We start from the raw sequence: 24,858 nt of genomic DNA, 5'->3' as shown, positions 1-24,858 counted from the left end.
TGTGAAATGTCTGTGTACACATGTGGACAATTGCCCCCTTTCCATCTTTTCATTGTACTTGATGGACATTGTTCATTGCTTTGGATTCAAGCTCAGTTTTAATGAATCACTGCGACAGAGTTGTTCTCAATTGTGCAAATCACTGATCTGGCAGAATTGTTGGTGACAATAACCTGTGGAGAATCTTTGAGCCCGTAAAGCACAGATCCAGAAGTGGTTATTTCTGTTATCTCTACTCTCAATAGAAATAAAAGGCTTTACTCATATCCCCTACACTCATTATATGGCAGCCTGCCTTAGAGAACAGCAGAAAGTTGTTGTCTCTGAAGTCCATCCGCTGTCATTACTCATCCAATTAAATGAGGAAGTTGTATGTCTGGGGGACTCCTACTCGCTTCCTCTCAGCTTAATCCTTGTGTTAAATCTTTACAGTCAAATAGACAGAACGCCACAAGAAAGCCCTTTTTTTACTTCATTGGTCAATCATTTGGTACTCTTAGTGCTCTTTAAGTATCACACTCAGATAGTTCCACCCAAGAAAATAAATTTTTGCAGTAACCTCACAATCATTCACTCACTTTCATGTTGTTCCAACCCTGCATAGTTTTCTTCTATGGAACACAAAAGAAGATATTTTGAAGAATGTTTCAACTATTTGAAACTGAGACTTTCACTGGGGGGAAAAACACTGAGAAATGTTTCAAAATTACTTCGTTTGTGTTCTGCAAAAGGAAGAAAACTCAAAAAGGTTTGTCTTTTTTTGTTCTGTCTCTCCTCTTCCAGAACAAGACCACACTCCCCTGAGCCTTTATTAGAATTGAAGCACCTTTGGTTGTCACTGTTCTTTCAAGCATTCTATGTACAATATGCACCTAATCCTGCATCTGCTATAGGTTTAGCAGAAGCAGCAGACAATTTGAATCGCCATCTGTCTTGGGGGCAAGCAGTCTCAGCGCCATTTAGTCTTCTGGTCACAAATCAATCGAATGAGAGTGAATGCAATCTAAATGTGACATTAGAAGGTTTGTGGTAGTCACAATCACAAATAGTCCAGCTTGGAAAAGCTAATGACAGTTATGCGAAAAAAAAGTAGGACTAAAGAAATTTTGTCATAAGCTTTTCCTTATCATCATTAGAAATCAGCATATATGTTGAAAGCCTGTATATATTTGGCTGCAGTTTTGCTCTCATTAGGAGATAGTGGATATTAACTGTGGTATTCAAGGCAGACAAAAGGGGTCCAGTACAAATGGAAAAGTGCAGTGCCGCAAGCAAGTCCACTGCATTGGACTCCTGCAGGCTGGCCTTAGCAGGGAAAAGATCAATAATCATGACTAGGAAAAAGGTTAGAATCAGTCATCAGATTTTTTGTTCTTCACAAAAGACAGCTTGAAAAGGAGTGCCAGTCAAAAGGCCATTCAAGAAGCTTGTAAGTCAAAATACTACTATTTTTATAGATATGCTAATTTTGCACCTTTAATATGTGACACGTACAATTGGAAGAGTTTTTTTTTACGTAATTTAACAAGCACAATGTTTTGCTGCAGCAGAGCGCCAAAAAAATACTAGGTTCACGAGTATGCCACCACTCTGAGCGACAAAACGAACTTAAAGGGGGTCATTTATTATTTTAATGTAGTACATCGATATCACTTAGGCCTTCCACGTGAGGATAGTAAGGAGAAATGACTGGCAGGGAGATGTCAGAGGATTTGGTGCGCAGCAGATCCTGAGTGTCATTGACAAATATCTTATTGTAAAATGTGTTGGTCGCCCGAGAGCAACGGCGCTACATGTCAGTGCGCTGACCACGAGGCCATCGGCAGAAATTCATAATAAATAATAATAAAGCAAGATGTCCTGTTGAAATATGTGAGATGTGTGGCTTGTATAAACTGCAAAGGTAAAGTATACCGATCCTCGCCTCCTCGCAGTGCAGTTAGAGAATTGAGATGTCCTTCAAGATGGCTGAGCTCGATCGGTTTCCGGGTCATAGGATGGAGGACGGAGGAGAGAGGAGACATTGGAGGGATATTGAGAAGCACCCCTAGTGTATTTACTAGTTGCCATATCAACACTATATAGAGAAAAAATTGCGCCAAAAATCTGAAATCTTTGGAAGATATCACTGAACATTTATTTAACCATAGCAAAAGTAAATTTCTTACTTATGTTAATTTTTCATCTCTATTTTTGGTATTTATTTTAAAGCTGCAGTCCGTAACTTTTTTGGGTTAAAAATTATCCAAAATACATTTTTGAGCAAGTACATAACCAGTCAGTGTTCAAAACTATCTGCTTGCCTTAGCTCGATTCAAAACGGTAAGCTTGTAATAATGTTTTTAATTCCAGTGGTACTGGTGGATTTCCACGGGAAATTCAAGCATGTCTTTGCGTCATTACATCACATCTATACACATAAAGAAGATATCCCGGCTAGTAAGCTATATTGCGTGTGAGGATGTTGGAGGTGGAAATTTAGCTTATAGCCTTTTCTCACAGCACTTGATATAATTAAACATCAATTTGATGGCGGATCCAGAAAGGTTCAAACGACAATCACCAGTGACAACTGGAGATTCACCCGTTGTAAAACGCAAAAGACTTCGGACTTCAGATCAGCTACAGAAAAAGAGAGACTGCAACCGTGCCCGTGCGAAAACAAGGATAAATATCGGAAGGGCTTTTGAAAGGTACAATTTTTATTATATTCCAGTTTTAAAGATGCATCTGATTACAGATATGTGTGTGTTTATATTTCAAAGAGAACCAGTTCTAAAGAACATAAATTTGTTGGTATGACAATTAGAAATTAGACTGCACAGAAATGGAAACTGAACTACAGGTAGCCCTAATACACATTAAATGTAGTCATGCAATGCTGATGTTGTTAACCTTAACAATTTGAGAACAAAGTATAATTTGCACAGTTTGACGTGATATGATAAAGCGATCGTTAGATTTAATCAGCGCAATTTACTGCAATGTTTTTTTTCCTTAGTTGGTCAGAACAAAAGTGGATGTTACTTCTTCAGATGACATTTTCCGGTGAAAATTCTTATGCTGGTCATACTTCCAAAAAGTAGAATCTGTGATTGCAAATGACAGTATCCACACCAGCGCGGTGACTGACAGCCGCACATTCTCCTCAAAACATTGGATTCATCCACACTGTGCCGTGCCGAGGCACAACCCACGTAAAGTTGATAATTCCGCGAATAACTGCAGTTGCAGATTTCAAACAGAGATGGCGACAAAGAGGAAAAACTACGGACTGCAGCTTTAAATTAGACAAAGCTGATATATTTTTAATCTCCAATATGTTATTTAACAGTTGATATGGTTCTTTAATGCTGATCTAACCAGCAGAAGACACTAGGGTTTAAATCCCAGTTGTGCAGGTGGGGCATGTTGTAACACTGCATTAATGTGCATATTAGAACTATGCTATTTTATATGAAAAAGTTAATAATTGTATTTTATTGAGAAAATTTTCTAGTTTGTCTTGTATATATTTTTTATTAGATCAGATTGGTTGCAACGGTCATGTTACTATGTGCCCCTCACATGTTACAATGTACCCCACCAATAGGGCATATTGTCACATTTCACTTCTATTCTTTCGGGGTATATCAAGAAAAAAGTATACACTGTATTAATAAAACAAAACCACATAATTGTATTAGACATGTGAAATTAATGTGGGAAAAAATTAATACTCTGAACCCTAAGTAGATTTACACAAACTGAGAAAGTCAAAAAGCATTAGGTTGTGCCCCGCTCTCCCCTACATGTCAAAATATCAAGGCAAATTAAATTTCTCATGTCATGACCCATTTAATATTAGTGATATCATTTCAAATTAAATTAACTAGAATTTTGTGACGGCCCGGAGCTGACTCAAAAAGTGAATATGCTGGGTCTTCATCACAATTAATTTCATTCTAAATGACAGCACTTATAATTAAGTTAGTTTTGTCATTCTACTTGTCTGTTTCATGCTGGCTGTGCATTATCACATTTCATGTGAAAACATAAGTGCATGTCGCAAACTGCTGAGGAAATCGGCTGCCTGTCAGTTCCCTTCTCACAAACTTGCTCCTCTGCTTCGATGAGAAGCAAGAGCGTTTGTACCCTGTCCCTGGACACTTATATTTCTGGACATATCTGTAAATATACGCTGAAAATGGTTTGTTTAAAAATCTCATGCTGTAAATGAATGGGGTGGCAAGGTGGGCCTTTTACCCCCCCACAAGGGGTAAAAGGTTCACCAGCATGGGGCAAAGGCACAAAGTATTCATACAAATAGCTAATAGCTAAAATAATATGTTTTAAATAATGTCGAAGTTATTACTTGTCCCAAAAAAAAAAATCACTTTAGCAAAGTTTGTACTATTTTCAGGTTATTTTGATAAATAAAACAATTTATTTTTATATGATATGATTAACATCATATTTTTAAATATGATGGTTTCATTATAAATATGGTGATTTATCTTTAATGTGGACGTCCGATTTGATAAATTATATTTACCATCTGAATCTAGCCATGTCATGTCAACAAATGAAAAAGTCAGCCGGCTATTTCTTATGTTTATTATTGTGCCTTAGCCCCAACAGCAGGGCCCCCTTTGACCCCAAATACCATACTTTTACATTTCCTTCCGTTACTGAAAAACTGTTGCTTTACTTACCTTGAACAAAAATCATTAACAAGATCTTTGTCTCAAAATATAGAAAATCATTTTATCGATTCTGATTTGCTACATAAATCTACAACATTTTAAAAAAACATTAAATATTTGATCAAATTAGCACAGAATCAACTTTGCGTTGCTGTCCGGATCAGCATATTTTTATATATGTGTGTGTGTGTGTGTGTGTGTGTGTGTGTGTGTGTGTGTATATATATATATATTTCAATAAACTTGTCAGGATTTCGCCAGGCTCTGCGTCACCCAACGCTCACAATCTCCTGAGTATTAACCAGTCACACCTGTTCCCAATCACCTCACCAATTACCAGCAAATATGAGCACACTCTTCTTACTCCCTCATTGTCTGGTCTCCAATGTGGATGACGAGTCAAAACCTAAAAGACTCTTACCTGTTCTCCAGCGACAATTACTTCTGTGACTCTAACTCGACTCAATCTCCAATGTCTCCCCCGTGTGCTGATCCTTGCCATACTTACTTGCTCCACTTACCTCTCCCCAGCTCCTGAAATCCCCAGATCTCTGTTCTGGGAAGAGTGTGCTCAGATATCAGTCTATCTACTCCTGTGCTTCCTTCCTCAAGTAACCTGGTAAAAGAGAAATGACTCTGGTATTCATTTGCCATTACCTGCAAAAGTCTCTATATGTGCATTACTTACCTGTTTAATCTCATTATCCATATGTGCAATAAAATTCCATCAACATTTGTAAGTGAGTAGATTTAAATGATTCCCTTGTTTTTTATTTAATTATGCTGTTCGCAATAATTCATAAGTTTGTAGCTATTTGTTAACAACAGGGTGGAATCAAGTCACAACACAACGTCTGTGTGCATGGGAGCATTTCCATTGTGTTGTGGGGATTCTGTTGTTTTGTGCTCCTTGATTCTGTTTTGTTGCAGCGATTCTATTATGTTGTGACTTGTTTCCTTTGTGTTGCGGTGATTCTGTTGTGTTGTGGTGATTCTGTTCTATTGTGACTTGTTTGTGTTGATATCATTGTGTTGTGAATTGTTTCCGTTGTTTTGTTGGGATTCGGTTGTGTTGTGGGTTGTTTCTGGTGTGTTGTGGCTTACAGTTTTTTTCCAATTGCTAACACACAATTTTGCAAACTAGGCTGGTTTTATCAAAATACCTAATATATTCTGCAAAATTAAGCACTGCAACCAAAACTACATATAGTATTATCAAAATCAAACTATTGCACGAAATGGCAAACACTTCATATTACCAGGTTTTTGTCTAACCACCCTTATGAAAAAGTATACTTCAAGTTCATTTTATGAAGTAAACTTAAGTAATGTTCAAGTATATTTTTAAGCATACTTTATGTAGTAAGTATACTAATATTAATGTGTACTTGTAGTAAACTTGTAAGTGTACTATTTGAATACTGCTTGGGACTAAATTGGCCCACTTTTAGTGTATAAAAGTATACGTTTTAGTGTACTATAAGTGTAAGATTAGTAAACTACTTGGTTTACTATTTTAATACATTTTGTTAGTTTATGAAAGTACACACTGAAGTGTACTCTCAGTAAACTACTAGTTTAGTAATTTATACTGCAAGTATATGTAACCCAGGTGTTTTTCCCTTATTCTCCTTATTCTCGGCTCCCCTCTGTGTTCGCGTCGTCGCGAGACTTCGTGAAGTATCGCGAGACTTGACAGTTGCGTCACTTTCCTTTAAATACGGCCGCGCGCTGTTTGGTGTGTGTGTGTGCGTGCGTGCGGGAGTAGGTGCATTGAGCTGCTGCAGGTAGGCGTTTAGCCCTGTAAACTATTCTATTAATTAAACGTTGGTTAAAAGTTGGTTTAACTATTATGCCTTTTAGATTGCCTCTACCTTTCAATTGACTGCTGTTGAGTGACTTAATGATACGGGAGCTGGTGAGTTGTTATTGTTTGTTATACGGTGCTAATAGTGTATTGTATGTGTATATGGATCTGTTAGCCGGTGCTGGCGCTGGCTGTACTTTAATCATACTGAGTCTGACTATGTATGTATATGTATATTATATATAGTGCCTATTTAAATGAGCAATGCATTAATAATTAACCTTAATCTTAATATTGTTGTTGAATTATGTTGTCAACTATTCTTTGATTCTGAAATGTATTTTGAAGCTATTATTGATATTGTCTATTTATAAGAGTACTCTTGCTGACTGTTAAATTATTTATATTGCTAAATGCAGTATTTATATTGAATCATGTACATGATAAAACGAATTAACTGAGATTGATTATGATAATATGATGACTTTATGATATTATGATTATTGTGATATAGTTGTGATGCTTGGAACCAGAGTTATGTATTGCTTGGAACCAGAGTTATGTATTAATTGGTCCTGTTTTGTACAGGCCAGGTTCTGTGCATTGATGGCGAGCCACTAGGCCCAAAACTGATGATTCGGAGTGCATGCATCTACCGATGTGGTAGGAGGCGCTGCAGCTGCTAAGTTGTTACACCTGCGCACACACCCTCAGAGACATTCTAACACACATTTGGACATTTTCACACATCTACATATTGGTACTGAGCTTATGAACTGTTCCATCATGGACTCCTTGGACTTTGCCTGTCTCGAGGGCTGTGTGTTGTGAACTGCTGCGGCTTCAAGCACTGTTGATGACTGAGAGAATTTTGAATTCTGAGATTGCTGTATGTTCATTAATAACTTTGAACTGAATATTTCCTATGTGCACGTGTAAATATTGTAAATGCTTGTTGTCCTGTATGTAATACAATTCACAATTGCACTGCAGCCTTGACTCTGTGTATCATTGAATTTCACCTTTTCCTCCTTGAGCCAAACTAAGATCTTCTGATATTGGTCCACTATTTTTATCTATAATTGCAGCACATATATATATATGCTACATATAACTTTAAGTTCCCTTTCGTGGTCACTCCGAGTTACGACGGATGACGACGAATGGGGTTTCGCTTAGAAAGCCTCTCACCTTCGAGTATACAAAACGAGCCAATGGCAAGAAAATGCCATGGGTCTGCGGAATTTGCATAGCGTAAGTCCGCCCCACGTCATGGGTATATAAGGAAGTATGCTGGCAACATTCAGATATGTTTTCGCTTCGGAGCCGAGAGTTCTCTTCACTCCTACAAGCCATTCTGAATCATCTTCACTCTACGAGATGAGCGGCTCTTCAGTGTGTTGGTGTGACGGCACGTTCCAGCGAGATCGCATTGCCTGCTGCTGATCTGTGCAGTGATCTGCTGACAGTGTGTGTGTTTCTCCCTGGGCGCTTCAGCACTCTGCTGAGCTTTTTCCTCTCTCTAAAAGAACTGCACGCTGACTTTTTCAAGACGGCTCGCCCGTGTATTTACTGGATGTGGGCGCGTTATTCATCTGCCTAACGGTCACGAGCGCTGTTTCGCGTGCTGGGCTTAATCACGCTCGGCAGCGCTCGTGGATGAGTCATGTTTTCGTTGCGGGAACATGACCATCGCGATGTTTATAGATCGAGACTCAATGATGTCTGTGTGGATAGAGTCCCCTCTGCCACACCCAAATCTATCTCTTCCTCGAGAGGGGATACTTTGGCTGGTGGCCAGGGTGATCTGAGGGTTACGGTGTGGCATAATACCGACGAGCATTCCTCGGGCCATGCCCCCCTCCACATCGCAATCCGTGGGGTCTGTGTGTGCCTGGTTCCTCTCGGGGATCATCCTCGCGGGCGTCCTCCGCCTTCGCTGCACTCGATCGCATGGCGATCATGGGCTGTATGTTCTCTGTCACTATCGTGGCACTGGCATGCAGTGCTGTGTGTCGCCTTCGCCTTCGAGGCAGTGCTGACTCGGGAGTTCTGACAGACCAGGCCGCCGTGGAACGCTGGTCCTTCCCTGGCCAACACTGACAGAATGCGGAAACTCGACCACGCCCCCACGCAGGGACGCTATGCCTCCCATGTCCAGGCTGGTCGATCCGCCACGCACACTACTGACCTTGCTCTACGGCGACATCGGTACCTGCGTGATCCCTGGGCCAGGTGATGTCCACAGGTGTGGTCCAGGAATGGGCTCAGCCAGGTTGATGTGAGGGGGTCTGGGAATTCATTTTCTCAGCTCCCCCATGTCCCAGGCTGGGCTCCTCGGCGGTGTGGTTGAGGACTGTACCCTACAGTCTTCGACCCTCCAGAAGCAGACTGAGGTAGCAGGGCCACTCCTTCCCCCGCTGGAGGGCCGGGGGAGAATCTCTTGTTTCAAGGACTGTTGCCCCTTTCTCCGAGCCCCAAGAGGCTGTGAATGACAGTGCGCGCCGCTCATGAGCCTCGCCACTCTCGTCCCCCTCTGTCGCCAGACCCCTGCCAGAGCACGCCCCCGTGGAACACTGGTCCTTCCCTGGCCTCCTCTGGCAGGACGCGGCTAATGACCGTGCCCCCGGGCCGCTATGCCACCCACGCCCGGGCTGGTCATTCCGCCTCGCTGCACCACCGAGGGTACGTCGAGGGTACGTCTATGGTCCGCATGACCCCGCTGGTACAGTTCTTGGGAGCCTGGCTAAAGCTTCCCAGACTGTCCCGCTGGGTCGTGAGGACCATCAGGCTCGACTACGCGATTCAGTTCGCGCGGTCTCCTCCCCGCTTCAGGGGAGTCCGCTTCACTATGGTCGGTGGCAATGCCCCTGTCATGAGCGGAGGTCGCCACCCTACTGGCGAAGGGTGCGATCGAGACTGTCCCTCCAGCCGAAATGTCCGGTGGGTTACGACCAATCCTGGACCTGCGCATCTTGAGCCTCTCCCTTCACAGGATGCTGTTCAGGATGCTCACGGCCAAACACATTTTCGAATGTGTGTGGCCACAGGATTGGTTTGCAGCGATCGACCTGAAGGATGCCTACTTCTATGTCTCCATTTTACCTCGACACAGATCGTTTCTTCGGTTTGCTTACGAGGGGCGGGCATACCAGTACGCGGTTCTCCCATTCGGGCTAGCCCTGTCTCCTCGCGTCTTCACGGAAGTCGTCGAGGCAGCCCTTGTTCCCCTCCGGGAACACGGGGTTCGCATCCTGAATTACCTCGACGGCTGGCTGTTCCAAGCTCACTTTCGAGACCAGGTTTGCGAACACAGGGACCTAGTGCTCCGGCACCTAGCTCGTCTGGGCCTTCGGGTCAACTGGGAGAAGAGCAAACTCTGCCCCGTGCAGAGGATCTCTTTTCTCGGTATGGAAATCGACTCGGTCGCCATGTGCGTGCAGCTTATGAGCAGTCACTGCTGACTTGCCTTCGTCAGTTCGAGGGCAAGAGTGCGGTTCCACTGAAACTATTTCAGAGGCTCCTGGGGCATATGGCATCCGCAGCCGCAGTAACGCCGCTCGGATTGCTTCATATGAGACCGCTTCAGCTTTGGCTTTGCGATCGAGTCCCGAGGTGGGCATGGCAACACGGCACGCTCCGAGTCCCAGTCCTGCCGTCAGACCTTCACCCCGTGGACGAACCTCAGTTTTCTATGGGCCGGAGTGCCCTTAGAACGAGTTTCCCTGCAAGTTGTTGTGTCAACAGATGCCTCCACCACGGGCTGGGGCGCCATGTGCAATGGACATGCTGCCGCGGGCTCCTGGACAGGACCCCAGCGCCTTTGGCATGTCAATTGCCTCGAGTTGCTGGCTGTACGTCTCGCCCTGCACCGCTTCCGTGCGTTGCTCAGGGGTCAACACGTACTAGTCCGATCAGACAATACCGCGACAGTAGCGTACATCAACCGTCAAGGTGGTCTGTGCTCCCGCCGTATGCCGCAACTCGCCCGCCACCACCTCATATGGAGTCAGAAGCATCTGAGGTCGCTTCGAGCCATTTATATCCCGGGAGATCTGATACGTGCGGCCTACGAGCTGTCTCTGCTTCGGCCTCTCCCTGGAGAATGGAGACTCCATCCCCAGACGGTTCAGCTGATTTGGGATCAGTTCGGAGACGCACAGATAGATCTGTTTGCCTCCCACGACTCGTCCCATTGCGACCTGTTTTATTCCCTGACCGAGGGCAACTCGGCACGGATGCACTGGCACACAGCTGGCCGCGGGGCCTCCCCCAGTGAGCCGCCTTGCGCAAGATCAGGGAGGACGAGGAGCAGGTCATTTTGGTTGCCCCGCATTGGCACAACCGGACCTGGTTCCCCGAACTAGTACTCCTCGCGACAGCTCCTCTCAGGCCAATTCCTCTGAGGAAAGACCTGCTTTCTCAGGGACGGGGCACCCTATGGCACCCTCGTCCCGTCCAGGAGCCACACATGGAGGTTCCAAAGATCGGTGGCTACCATCACTTCCGCTAGAGCATCGTCCACGAGACATGCCTACGCGTTGAAGTGGAACCTCTTCATCAACTGGTGTTCTTCTAAACATCAAGAACCCACAAAATGCCCGATCAGTGTCATGCTTTCCTTCCTGCAAGAAGGGTTGGAGCGAAGGCTGTCTCCCTCCACCCTGAAAGTGTATGTTGCCGCCATTGCCGCACATCACGATGCAGTTGATGGTAAGTCTCTGGGAGAGCACGACCTGATCATCAGGTTCCTGAGGGGAGCGAGGAGACTGAATCCTCCTCGTCCTCCCCTTGTAACCACTTGGGACCTCTCAGTGGTTTTAACTGCCCTGCAGAGTGCTCCATTTGAGCATCTGCAATCACTGGAGCTTAAGTTCCTGTCAATTAAGACAGCGCTCCTGGTTGCATTGGCCTCCATCAAGAGGGTACGGGACCTGCAGGCATTTTCGGTTGACGAAGCGTGCCTAAGCGGGCAGGGCATAATTGCATATTTCCACTGAGATATGCTTCCCAGTGTACCTTGGTATTCCTGTGTTAAGTAGGACTCCTTCGTCCGTGCTAGTCTCACGACAGGGAGCTCAGACTTATGCAGGGCACTGGAAGACAGCCGAGGTGGCGTGATTAGACTGGGGACCCCATTCGTCGTCATCCGACGTAACTCGGAGTGACCACGAAAGGGAACGTCTCGGTTCCGTATGTAACCCTCGTTCCCTGAGTAGGGAACGGAGATGTTACGTCTCCCTGCCACTTCCGCTGTACCGGAGTTCAGTCTCGGCTCCTCAGTGAAGAAACATATCTGCATGTTGCCAGCGTACTTCCTTATATACCCACGACGTGGGGCGGACTTACGCTATGCAAATTCCGCAGACCCATGGCATTTTCTTGCCATTGGCTCGTTTTGTATACTCGAAGGTGAGAGGCTTTCTAAGCGAAACCCCATTCGTCGTCATCCGACGTAACGTCTCCGTTCCCTACTCAGGGAACGAGGGTTACATATGTAACCGAGACGTTTTCTTTAAAGCTGCAGTCCGTAGCTTTTTTGGGGTTAAAAATTATCCAAAATAAATGTAAGTTAATAACCAGCCAGTGTTCAAAACTATTCAAAATGGTAAGCTTGTAATAATGTTTTTAATTCCAGTGGTACTGGTGGATTGCCGCGTGAAATTCAAGCATGTCTTTGCGTCATAGGCTCTATGCACGTCACAATTACGGGTTCGATTGTACTAGGCTATCAACTTCCTGTTCAACTTCCTGTTTAACTTCCTGTTTATACACGGACAGATATGGCTCTCTTTTATAGCCGTTGTCTTCAGGACTTACCTCGTCTGACGGTAAATTATGTTGAGCGACTCGTAAAAAAAATCATGTGCCGCTCCCAACAGCAAAAAGGATTTAAAATGTACATCGGCAGCTATATCGACAACTATGAGGATAAGTAGATAACGTACTCTACTATATTAAAACAGACAGACCAGCGTACACAGACACACACACACACAGACAGACCAGTACACTGTAAGAACGAGTGTAACCCAGTTTCAAAATGTATGTTCATCTTTCTCCCTAACAGTGTCAATGAAAAACAAGGTGACAGGAGAGGTCAGCGTGAGGGCAGTCTGTCATAGATCCATGAGGAAAAATGAAAAGCCACACAAATGAATAGGGTCAATGTTAGGGTAATGGTTAGGCCTGCTGATAAGTTGCCCATATCAGCTGATAAGTAACATTATCTAAATGTATATGGCTTAGTCTCTGTCTACTGTTTATGGACGTGAATGGGTAGGCCTACGTTTTAACATACTGTATGTGCCTCTCATCTAGAATACAACCGTATGCTTTTATTAGTTCTATTTTCTATAACTAATAAATATTTTCCTCTTGTTAAAATATATATAGCATATATATATATATATATATATATATATATAAAATGAATAAAGGAATAATGAATACAATCATTAATTATTAATTTATATATATATATATATATATATATATATGTTAATTTATATATTTTTCTCTTGTTAATGTTTAGCTCTGAAGAGGTATTTCTCATATAGGGATCTCCCAGTCACGTGACCCCTAGCCGCGTGTCAGCCATTTTGACGGAATACTATTGCACAAGCGCACATACATGAGAATGCGGATTATCACGTTTTATGGCTGCGAATTGATTAAAATACTGAATAATGGTCACTGTATTAATTATCTTGAGCCTGCTGAAATGTTCCTATAAATATATTTTCTTTCCAACTGTGCAATCTTAATAATAAATAGGCTAAATATATTTATCCACTAAGCTGCAGCAGTCCTATGCTCGTCTTCCCATTAAGTTTTTTTTCTCTTTCTGACATTTCATACCTGTTGTTACATTTTTTTTATTAAATTGACTATAAAAAAAAGATTGCTTGTGTGTGCTGGTGTTCATTCCAGTATTTTAAAATAGTTGAATGAATGAATGCTCGCGAGGTGCCTGTAACAATTTTTAAATAGGCTAACGTTAGGCTATTTAATCAATAATGTACACAGGGTAGAGGAGAACGACAGTCAACTACTTTGAATATTATAGCATTTTGGGCATAAACATGTAAATAGTGAAAAGACTGACATTGAAAAATGACACACAATGATTAAAATGTTATATTTAAATATTTAATCCAAATAAATGTTCGTGGTTCGCACCGATGTTATTCATTTGTTCTCACACACTTCAGCGTCGCGGTCACTGGCCACTATCTATTATTAGCGCAGCGGCCGTCAGCTAACTCTTCACGTCATATCATCATAAAAAGAAATAAACAAGAGGAAGATAAAATAATTAGGAATCATAGATCCATATGAAGCACCACAAGTTCTTTTTACAGGCATTAAATGTGTAGAAAAACTTCCTGACATTGAGTTCGGTGACATTTACAGCTACCTTATTCACTTCCCATCACGCTACACCGGAGCTTCATTAAAAGCATACAAAAGCTTAGCAGGCTATCGGTATCACGAGTTTGGATGGGTCAGCAACTCTTTGATTTGGACGCCAGCGGGGAAGGATTTTTCAATCATCACCGCAAAGGTTGGTCAATAGATGAATATTTCGCGACGAGCTGTATTATCACCAGCGGTTTAGCATTTTCTATTCCGTCAAGATGGCTGCTCCAAATGGCGTGACGTCACGCGGGACGTCCCTATAAGCTTCTATTTCTCCCTAGATGGTGTTAAAACACTTGAAACCTGTCATTTTGCCGAGCACTCACTGCTCCTGTGTGGCAGGGTGTGCCTTATGCAACCATTTGGTTGCACTACTGTAACAAACAGCACACTTCTCACAATTAAGCATCTCTGCTGTACCCCCAGTGCACAGTTGCACAGACAGTGAGCAGATCTGGCATAAACCAAGGACCTTGGTAAGTCATCTGTCTGTCATGTGAATTGTACCTATGCACATGTAGCTATTGTGATGCCATGTCAAAATGTGTCTTTGCTGTCAGGGTGTTAGGCCAGGTCCAGTGGGACACATGGAGGTCCGCAAACCCCAAAATTCCACTTTTGTCCCATTAGTTCAGTCAGCTTTTGGGGCAGTCCAGGTAGGGAGTGTGCTGTCGTTTCAGCTAAAACCACCAGAAATGCAGGAAATCATCAACATCCCAGACGTCCCCTGGCCAACCTTCCATTCCCATCCAAAGCTATAGGCTTGAGCCAACCACATGCGCCTATGTGTTATCAGAGGAGGAATATGTATATATGAAATCGCTACAGGTGTCATTCGACATGGCCCACAGGGTTGAAGCTGCAACACGGGAGCAGAGCTCATGCCAGGAATGGCATCGACTAAGAAAGATGCAAGTCACATCTACACGCTTTCACAAGGCATGCCATGTTTGCTGACATACAGTACATCAGCTGAAAATCTGGCACAAAGAATTTTGAGGGGGACTGTCATGACAAAGGACAACGAAGCCAGTTGCCGTGACAGAGTACTGCAGTTTAAAAAATGTGAATTATTCACCCTGAAGGGTTCATTATACACCCTGATGCTTCATGGCTGGAATGCTCTCCCGATTGTGTCGTTTTCGATCCTTCTGACAACCCACCATTTGGCCTGCTGGAAATAAAATGCCCCAACATCCAGAGTTATGTTGACTGTTATGTTGACTACCTCAAAATGTCAGATGGTTCTTTGCAGCTTAAGAGGCAGAACAAGTATTACTGGCAAGTGCAAGGTCAGATCCTCCTAACAGGTTTCGAGTGGTGTGATTATGTTGTATGTGAGCAGGAGGACTTGATTTCTGAGCACATATACAAAAATGTTGATGTACTGCGCACCATTAGAGGCCGAGCAGATCTGTTTGTTTTTTTACCACTACAAGTGGTGAAGTGTTTGCGTGTTTAAGTCATTTCAGATAACCAGTGAAGTATTTTTCAATTTCTACAATTGTACAAATGTTGCTTTATTTAATTATTGTGGTTTAAGTTTAACAGTGTGGCCACATACCACTGGTGGTCCATTCAATTATATTGAAATTATTATATACAGAATTATATTGTATTATTTTTATGTTATTTACTAGATTTGTATAGTTTTTTATAGCTTCCAGCAGCCATATCACCCTGTAGCCCAAGACTGGTTGCTCACTGAAGCTAAGCAGGGCTGAGCCTGGTTAGTACCTGGATGGGAGACCTCCTGAGAAAACCAGGTTGCTGCTGGAAGAGGTATTAGTGAGGCCAGTAGGGGGTGCTCACCCTGTGGTCTGTGTGGGTCCTAACACCCCAGTGTAGTGATGGGGACACTATACTGTCAAAAGAGCACCGTCCTTTGGATGAGACGTTAAACCGAGGTCCTGACTCTCTGTGGTCATTAAAAATCCCAGGATGTCCTTCGGTAAAGAGTAGGGGTGTAACCCTGGCATCCTGGCCAAATTTGCTCCTTGGCCTCTGTCCATCATGGCCTCCTAATCATCCCCATATACTGATTGGCTTCATCACTGTCTCCTCTCCACCGTTAAGCTGGTGTGTGGTGGGCGTTCTGGCGCAATATGGCTGCCGTCGCATCATCCAGGTGGATGCTGCACATAGGTGGTGGTTGAGGAGATTCCCCCCTTCCATGTAAAGCGCTTTTGAGTACCTAGAAAAGTGCTATATAAATGTAATGAATTATTATTAGTTTATATATATATATATTAGGGCTGGGAATCGATTAAAAAAAATTAACTAATTAATTGCACAATTTCTGTAATTAATTGCAATTAATTGCGCTTCCCCCAAGCTTGTAATCATCAATATTTAAACTTAGAATCACCTAATTAAACAACACAGGAAAAAAAGGGAACAGAAAATAGCCCTATATTAAAATATTAAACATCAATATATCAATATATTATTCTTTTTCAATAATCAATCAACATAATCAATTTAACAGATTATTATTATTATTATTATTTTATTAATTATTAAAACAAAATATAGTCCTACAAAGCTATTATTACCAGAGCATGTGATCAGAGCAGGTCATTTTACCATTGTTGCCCAGCATGGCTATACCAGCTCAGCAAACAGAAGTCAACAGAGAAATTTCACGTTACTTGAGTGGACTTTACTTTTCCAGTGCTTAGTACATGATTGAAGCCTTTGGGCCGTTAACGACAGAGCCGCCGACACACACACACACACACACACACACACACACACACACACACACACACACACACACACACACACACACACACACACACACACACACACACACACACACACACACACTGAACGGAGAGCTCGCCGCTGCTGGGCCATTAACGACAGAGCGAGCCGACACACACGCACGCACGCGCGCGCCGACCGACCGACACACACACACTCACACGCGCGCGGAGCACAGAGCGCGACGCACATACCGAGCGGAAAAGACCCGCTCATGAAAGCTGCCCGAGAATGAAACCTGACCGCCGAACATGGAGGGGCGGGACGGCATATTTCGGCCTTTTTAATAGCAGACGCAACAGGAAATCATTAAAACGAGGCAAAAAAAAAAAGTGCTGCGTCAATTGCGTTATTTTTTTTTAACGCGTTAAACATTTCAAATTAATCGCAAAGATTAACGCGTTAATTCCCCCAGCCCTAATATATATATATATATATATATATATATATATATATATATATATATATATATATATATATATATATATATATACACTCACCTAAAGATTATTAGGAACACCTGTTCAATTTCTCATTAATGCAATTATCTAATCAACCAATCACATGGCAGTTGCTTCAATGCATTTAGGGGTGTGGTCCTGGTCAAGACAATCTCCTGAACTCCAAACTGAATGTCAGAATGGGAAAGAAAGGTGATTTAAGCAATTTTGAGCGTGGCATGGTTGTTGGTGCCAGACGGGCCGGTCTGAGTATTTCACAATCTGCTCAGTTACTGGGATTTTCACGCACAACCATTTCTAGGGTTTACAAAGAATGGTGTGAAAAGGGAAAAACATCCAGTATGCGGCAGTCCTGTGGGCGAAAATGCCTTGTTGATGCTAGAGGTCAGAGGAGAATGGGCCGACTGATTCAAGCTGATAGAAGAGCAACTTTGACTGAAATAACCACTCGTTACAACCGAGGTATGCAGCAAAGCATTTGTGAAGCCACAACACGCACAACCTTGAGGCGGATGGGCTACAACAGCAGAAGACCCCACCGGGTACCACTCATCTCCACTACAAATAGGAAAAAGAGGCTTCAATTTGCACGAGCTCACCAAAATTGGACAGTTGAAGACTGGAAAAATGTTGCCTAGTCTTGAGTCTCGATTTCTGTTGAGACATTCAGATGGTAGAGTCAGAATTTGGCATAAACAGAATGAGAACATGGATCCATCATGCCTTGTTACCACTGTGCAGGCTGGTGGTGGTGGTGTAATGGTGTGGGGGATGTTTTCTTGGCACACTTTAGGCCCCTTAGTGCCAATTGGGCATCGTTTAAATGCCACGGCCTACCTGAGCATTGTTTCTGACCATGTCCATCCCTTTATGACCACCATGTACCCATCCTCTGATGGCTACTTCCAGCAGGATAATGTACCATGTCACAAAGCTCGAATCATTTCAAATTGGTTTCTTGAACATGACAATGAGTTCACTGTACTAAAATGGCCCACACAGTCACCAGATCTCAACCCAATAGAGCATCTTTGGGATGTGGTGGAACGGGAGCTTCGTGCCCTGGATGTGCATCCCACAAATCTCCATCAACTGCAAGATGCTATCCTATCAATATGGGCCAACATTTCTAAAGAATGCTTTCAGCACCTTGTTGAATCAATGCCACGTAGAATTAAGGCAGTTCTGAAGGCGAAAGGGGGTCAAACACAGTATTAGTATGGTGTTCCTAATAATCCTTTAGGTGAGTGTATATGTGTATGTATGTATATGATGGAGATATGTATGTGTATGTATGTATATATGTATGTGTATATATCTATGTATGTGTATGTATGTATGTATATGTATATGTATGTGTGTGTGTGTGTGTGTATATGTGTATGTGTGTGTATGTGTATGTGTATGTGTATGTGTATGTGTATGTGTATGTGTATATGTGTGTATGTATGTGTTACCAGGGCAAAAATAGCCTGTAGTCATGCTTCCCGCCTCTAGAGGGCACTCTGGTGCACATGAGTAGTGCAGTAACGGAAAGAACAAGAAGTTTCGGTTTTGCCTATATATAGACCTTCAGAGAACGCGTGAGCTGAGGCGCGTTAGAAACAAGCGGCAACCTCCCCGTCTCACTCTTGAAACCAACACGGAAGTGAGTTAAACTGCAATTCATTGACTGGCCGCTTGAGGCTGGCTGCAGAAGTGAGTCAAATCTGTATCTCCCCCATGTTAAAATTACCAACTTTACAGCAGAAAAAAACATGTTTACAGCCTGGTTCTCTTTGTGGCTTTGGTCTATACAGCTAATTTTGCCCTTCATAACAACTGTGAGGGGGGTGAATTTTTTTATAACTCATCCGTTTAGTTGATTAATATTTAAAGTTCTGCATAATTAAGGGTGTGTCAAATTTTGAGTGACAGGTGGGCCGCTGATGTCAATGCTAGCCGTTTGTTTGCTGTTAGCCGCGTCACTACTCACTTCACCTCAGCAAATTTTAGCTGCTGAACTTGCCATCTCTGCAGTGTTTGTGCTTTTTTTGGGGATTATTTCATACAATTTAATACACCCATTACTTCGCCCACGGCTTTGGATTCCGTCGTTGTCGTCGAGTATAGTTCGAGAGAACTACCAGCGCTGTATTTCAGGTTTTTTTCTCTGTGAACATGCACTAATGGATGTCTGACAATTTCGTTGGTTTTTGGAGTTTTCAGAATCTAAAAACGTCTATAGATATAAAGGCTCGTTTGTTCTGCTCTCACGGAACAGATAGATTATAATATGCTTATGTACCGTCAGGTGAAATCCTGCAGGTGTCGGTGCTTTCTCCGTCCATGCAATAAATGCACATCCTTGAATGAGAGCGGATTTTCTAGCGCATTTACATGAACTTCATAGGTAATATATCTATGGTTTAAAACCCTCTATGGTGCGCATTATGATATCAGTGAGAAAAAAAATATTTGTTATGTTTTTCCTGCTTAAAATTTGACACTATAGCAATATCAATAAACATTATCATTATTTTTTAATTTATTTATTAATTATAAGTTTGTTGCCTCAAGGCAACATTGTACCACAATGGAAAAATTGAAACATTTGACATTTTCATGAAGAAAAAAAATAATATATTTATTGAAAACATCAATTTATTTAACTAAACACTTGAACAAACAGATTTATCAAGTTTTTATTGAATTACACATTTCATATTTAATAAAAAGTAACATTTATTATCCAGCTGTTGCCCTCAGGCAACATTGTACCATCGTGGAACGCAAGTACTACAAACCATTATATCAAGTTATCATATCAAAACATATCAAAACATCAAAACATGCTGTGTCAAGGTAAAACATTTACAATCACTATAACATTATTCTAATATGAAGGCCAGGCCTCAACAACAGCAAGATCAAACATTTGGAAGACCTCCCCGGCCGACCTAATGACCCGTGTGGGGTCCTCCAGGGGCCCGTCGGGAACCCCCCGAAATACGAGGCCCTACAAGTCCCACTAACCCTCTATTTGTCCGATTGCCCACTATAGTAGACAAATGTCCTGTTGACCCCACCGCCGGTCTCAAGCCACGCCCCCGTCCCACTAACCCACTATTTGTCCGATTGCCCACTGTAGTGGCCAAATGTCCCGTTGACCCTCCCTGACTTGTCCCAAGCCACGCCCCCATCCCACTAACCCACTATTTGTCCGATTGCCCACTGTAGTGGCCAAATGTCCCGTTGACCCTCCCTGACTTGTCCCAAGCCATGCCCCTGTCCCATGGACCCGCTATTTGTCCAATTGCCCACTATAGTGGCCGAATGTCCTGTTCACCCTGAACGGCTCCAAGCCATGCCCCTGTCCCACTAACCCATTTGTCTGATTGCCCACTATAGTAGGCACATGTCCCGTTGACCCCCCTGACCAGTCCCAAGCCACACCCCTGTCCCACAAACCCACTATTTGTCCGATTACCCACTATAGAGGCCAAATACCCCATCGACCCCCGCTGACCACTCCCAAGCCACGCCCCTTTCCCACGAACCCACTATTTGTCCGATTACCCACTATAGTGGCCAAATGTCCCGTCGAACCATGCCAAGTTTTCAGTTTGCAAAAATACAGATACATTTAGATAATTCAAACTCTTTTCCTTACAAATAAAATATAACTGTATTCATACGTAGTATGCCTGGCATGGCCTTATGTGATTCCATTATGGTACAATGTTGCCTCGAGGCAACAAGCAGTTTTATGTAATTTCCTATGATAAATTTGATGATATATAATGTAAAGTTTTTTGAAAATACTTCTTTACTTACCAATGAAGATGACTCTGATTTTTTTGTGGCTGATTATTTGGACAGAAATTAGTGAAAAATGCCCTTTTCAGTGGAGAAAATATGGAGCCATGTGACATGTGCACGTGTGTTGAAAGAGGGAACAAAATGGACCCCTGTGGGTCATGTGACCACTCTTTTGCATTTTCTTTGGTTAGTATTTGAGTTCCCCTCCCCTTAGAGAGCATTGAACAATTACATTTTATTATGTTTTTATTAAAAAAAGCTAAAATAGACTGTTGCCTGGAGGCAACACCGTACCATAGAGGGGTGGCCAAAATCAGAATTTAAAATGGACTGAATAAGCTCTCTACGAACTTGACGAGCGATGCCGCGCTGACGGACCATAGACTATAAAAAAAGAGTGACTGACATGTAACTGTTATGCACATAAATCACTGTCACACACACTCTCTCAGAATAATAGTTAAGTTACTGCATATGCATTTTCAACTAGCAGAATAGTACAGAATCACGATACACAGTCTCACTTGTAGCCATGTCTTTTAAAAATATTTCGAAGGGCAAAAACAGGAACTTTTCATTGGCTTTACATCATCAACTGTCACTTTAGCGCGTGGCCCTGTGCAGTCGCAGACTTGGTACTTTCCATAGGGTACTTTCAGTAGCATATAGCATTACCTCCCAAGCCTGAGCTAACTCGATCACGTCGAGCGGTGAGCCGCGAGCGTGATTTCAGATAGCCAGGCTCCTCCAGCTTCGCCCACGCCCCGCCTCTTTGCCCATTTTCTGTTATCCGAGAGTGACGCAAGGTGACGCGAGGCCAAGATGGCGACGGCCGACTCCGCCCACTTTAGGCTTCAAAAATGCTCTTCAGAAACCTACGGGGTACGTCACGGACACTACGTCCATATTTTTTTACAGTCTATGGTTAGAAATTAACACCAACTTATACCATTTGCTTGTACGAAAGCGAAAGGGGAAACCCCCAATTTGGTGTTCTGTTTGTTGAGCGGTTGGAGCAGTGATTCATCGCATGGAATCTTTGTTTCTCCCGAGTGCCAGAGATTTCTGTGTGAAACGAGCATATACATTCCACAGTGTCGGCGATTGAGCGTGAGTGTTTGTTTAATGGAAATGTAACATGTTATTTGAACTCATTATTACAGCTCATGTTATTATTGAGGAGAAATATAAGCAATACTCCTGTTTCTGTGATAAAATATTGTCAGAGGGGAGAACGAAGAGACGTTAGTGCACGTGAGATGACCGTTGCGCGGGCTTTCTAGTGTGGTGCATCGCTTCACAGAGTGAGTGTCATTTTATTTCATTATTTTATTGTAAATGCTTATATTCACTCAAAGAAAGTATTTGGCTAGCTCTGCACTGTTTGTAATGTCAAAGTTTATTAATAATAATTACAAGTGTGTCAGTGGCTTACTGTATGAGAATGTGTCTTTAATCATATTTATGTTTTGTTCTTTATTCAGAAAACATAAAAAGCCACTACCGTTGTTTATTTGGGGTATAAGTGCTCACATAAACCATTTTGTGTGTTCTGTTTTATTTTTGGGAATATACAATTATTTGCAAAAAGCTAAAAAGGGAAAAGTATTGTGAAAGAGAACTTACTAAGGGAAAAATATGGAAGTGTAACTATTATCCTTTATTTTGGGTTGTTTCTTTGTACATTTGTGGAACATTGTAATTCACACTGTACGTGGCGAGCTCTGTTTGAAAGTTTTTATGTTTGTTATTTTCCTATTGTAACTCGTTGTATAAATTTTTGTTTATATTCCTGACCACAAGCGGAAACTCCAGACATTAACGCTACGTCTTTCTCATACGCAGTCGAAAATAAAGAACCCCTTTTTTAGATGTTTGGTTGTGTTTGAGTTTTATATAGTGTACACATTTACACGGCCACATATGTGTATGTGTATGTGTATGTGTATGTGTATGTGTGTGTGTGTGTGTATGTGTATATGTGTATTATGTATATGTGTATATGTATATATGTGTGTGTGTGTGTGTGTGTGTGTGTGTTATGCATTATGAAATTATAATAAAACGTATAAGGAAACACTGTCTTAGTTTTGTCTGTTGAACAGAGTGTGAAATCCATAGTATTTACAAGAGTATATGTACAATTTTTACTGGTGACAAACCTTAGCATATTAACAAGGATGAGGGTTTTTAGACTCAGTGGCTCCATGCCTTGACAAGTGGTCCACATTGGTAGTTCACAAGCAAACATGCCACTGTAAACAGATGGTTTATGCTACCAGAAATGGACAAGGGTATGACTGTGTCAAACAACTTATGCTCCTTCACTCTACGGATAAGATGTTCAACGTGTACCCTGAGCCTGGCCACAGACTGAGTGAGTGTGTGTCACTTCATGAGCTAACATTTATTTTCCCTTGGTCAGGAAAACAGGCCGGAGGATTTTGCATGGCACTAGGCTATCAATTAAGAAGCCCTTATCCACCATGATGGCCATGTCAGGGGTAAGAAGGTTAATGATCCCTGACTGTTTAAACAACTCCCGGTCACTAATGGACCCTGCATAGAGTCCAGACACAAATGTTATTGCACCATGAGGTGCCATTCCTATTAAAGCCTTGAAGGTGCAAGTGAGACTTAATAGTTTGAAAAAAACCTCACTTTGTAATTGCAAAGAGGAAGGTGTTTGGCAGCGGATCTCAGTACAATCCAGGATGTGTGTCTCGAAAATGATGAAATTCCTCTGGCAGATGGGCTCATACTCTCTCTTTCGGCATCCAAATGCACACTGTCCCCAGGGCAAAGTACAGGAAGTTGGCCCAGGTTGTTATGATGTGGCTCACAGTGGCCCGATGTACATGGAAGCGATGACCAAGGTCCTTTTGCTTGAGGCCAAAAGTAAGATGCACCATGAACAGGAAGAACTCGTCTATTGCAGGAAGTGCCCGAGTGTTTCCAGCCTCCTTGGTGACTTTGGAGTTGGTGACACAAATCATTCTGTGCGTTGCCGGTTCAATCAGTTCCCAGAAGGCCATCAGGTGGTTATAGGTTGCAAATCTGTCATGGAAGAAACGTGCATTGGTTCTCACATGGCATAAAAGACTTACACTTAGCTTTATAGTATAGAATAGTATAGTAATTTCCAGTTTAGGAAATGAGAATGCTGAACTACAAGTAGGCCTAATATAACTGATACAAAAAAATGGATCGTTAAGATCAGGAGGGATGACTTCCAAGTCAACAAAAAACACAAAGGTGTGTAGCGTTCATTTCAGACCTGATGACTTTATGGAAGGGACTAGTGGAACCGTTACCAAGTGCAGCCGCGAAGGTCGAGTGTTTAGGAACAGCGAGAGAGACCGCTGCCCCCTGATACAACTGATACAACAATCTTGCAATACATCATGAGTCATGAAAATTATGGAATTCGGTATGTATGATTAAACTAACTCTGATTGCTGTTGAAGACAACAGCTGCTGTTCATACTTATAATTATGTTAACCTACGTTGTTATTATTTTGGTCGGTGTAGCCTACTTTTAGGCTGCCTAGGCTACGTGCAGCTAGCTTATACAACTCCAATAATATTTATCAACAACGTGGACTAGTGTTTTCAAGACAATGGCAACGCTATTACAAATGCTTATCACAAGCAATATAATCGTACCTTGTGTAAAAGCGTATGTCCTCATCTGACCCAGAAAATCTCTGGAGACCAAAGCGAAGCGTGATCTTGGTCTGGTCCAACTGCTTCCGTATATCTTCTATCTTCCTTGTCAACTCCTCATTTTCATGTAAAACCATGTCCAGAGCTGCAGTTTCTGGAACTGAACAATAATCGTGTCCAGTGCTCTCCACGTCAAAGTCCATATCTTGCTCTACGTCCGAGTCAGGATCAGGGGGCAGCGGTCTCTCT

Source organism: Leuciscus leuciscus (assembly GCF_965113295.1).
Source record: "Leuciscus leuciscus genome assembly, chromosome: 24".
NCBI classification, from domain to species: domain Eukaryota; kingdom Metazoa; phylum Chordata; class Actinopteri; order Cypriniformes; family Leuciscidae; genus Leuciscus; species Leuciscus leuciscus.
The sequence above is the reverse complement of the archived record's forward strand: the minus strand, read 5'-3'. Positions refer to the sequence as shown.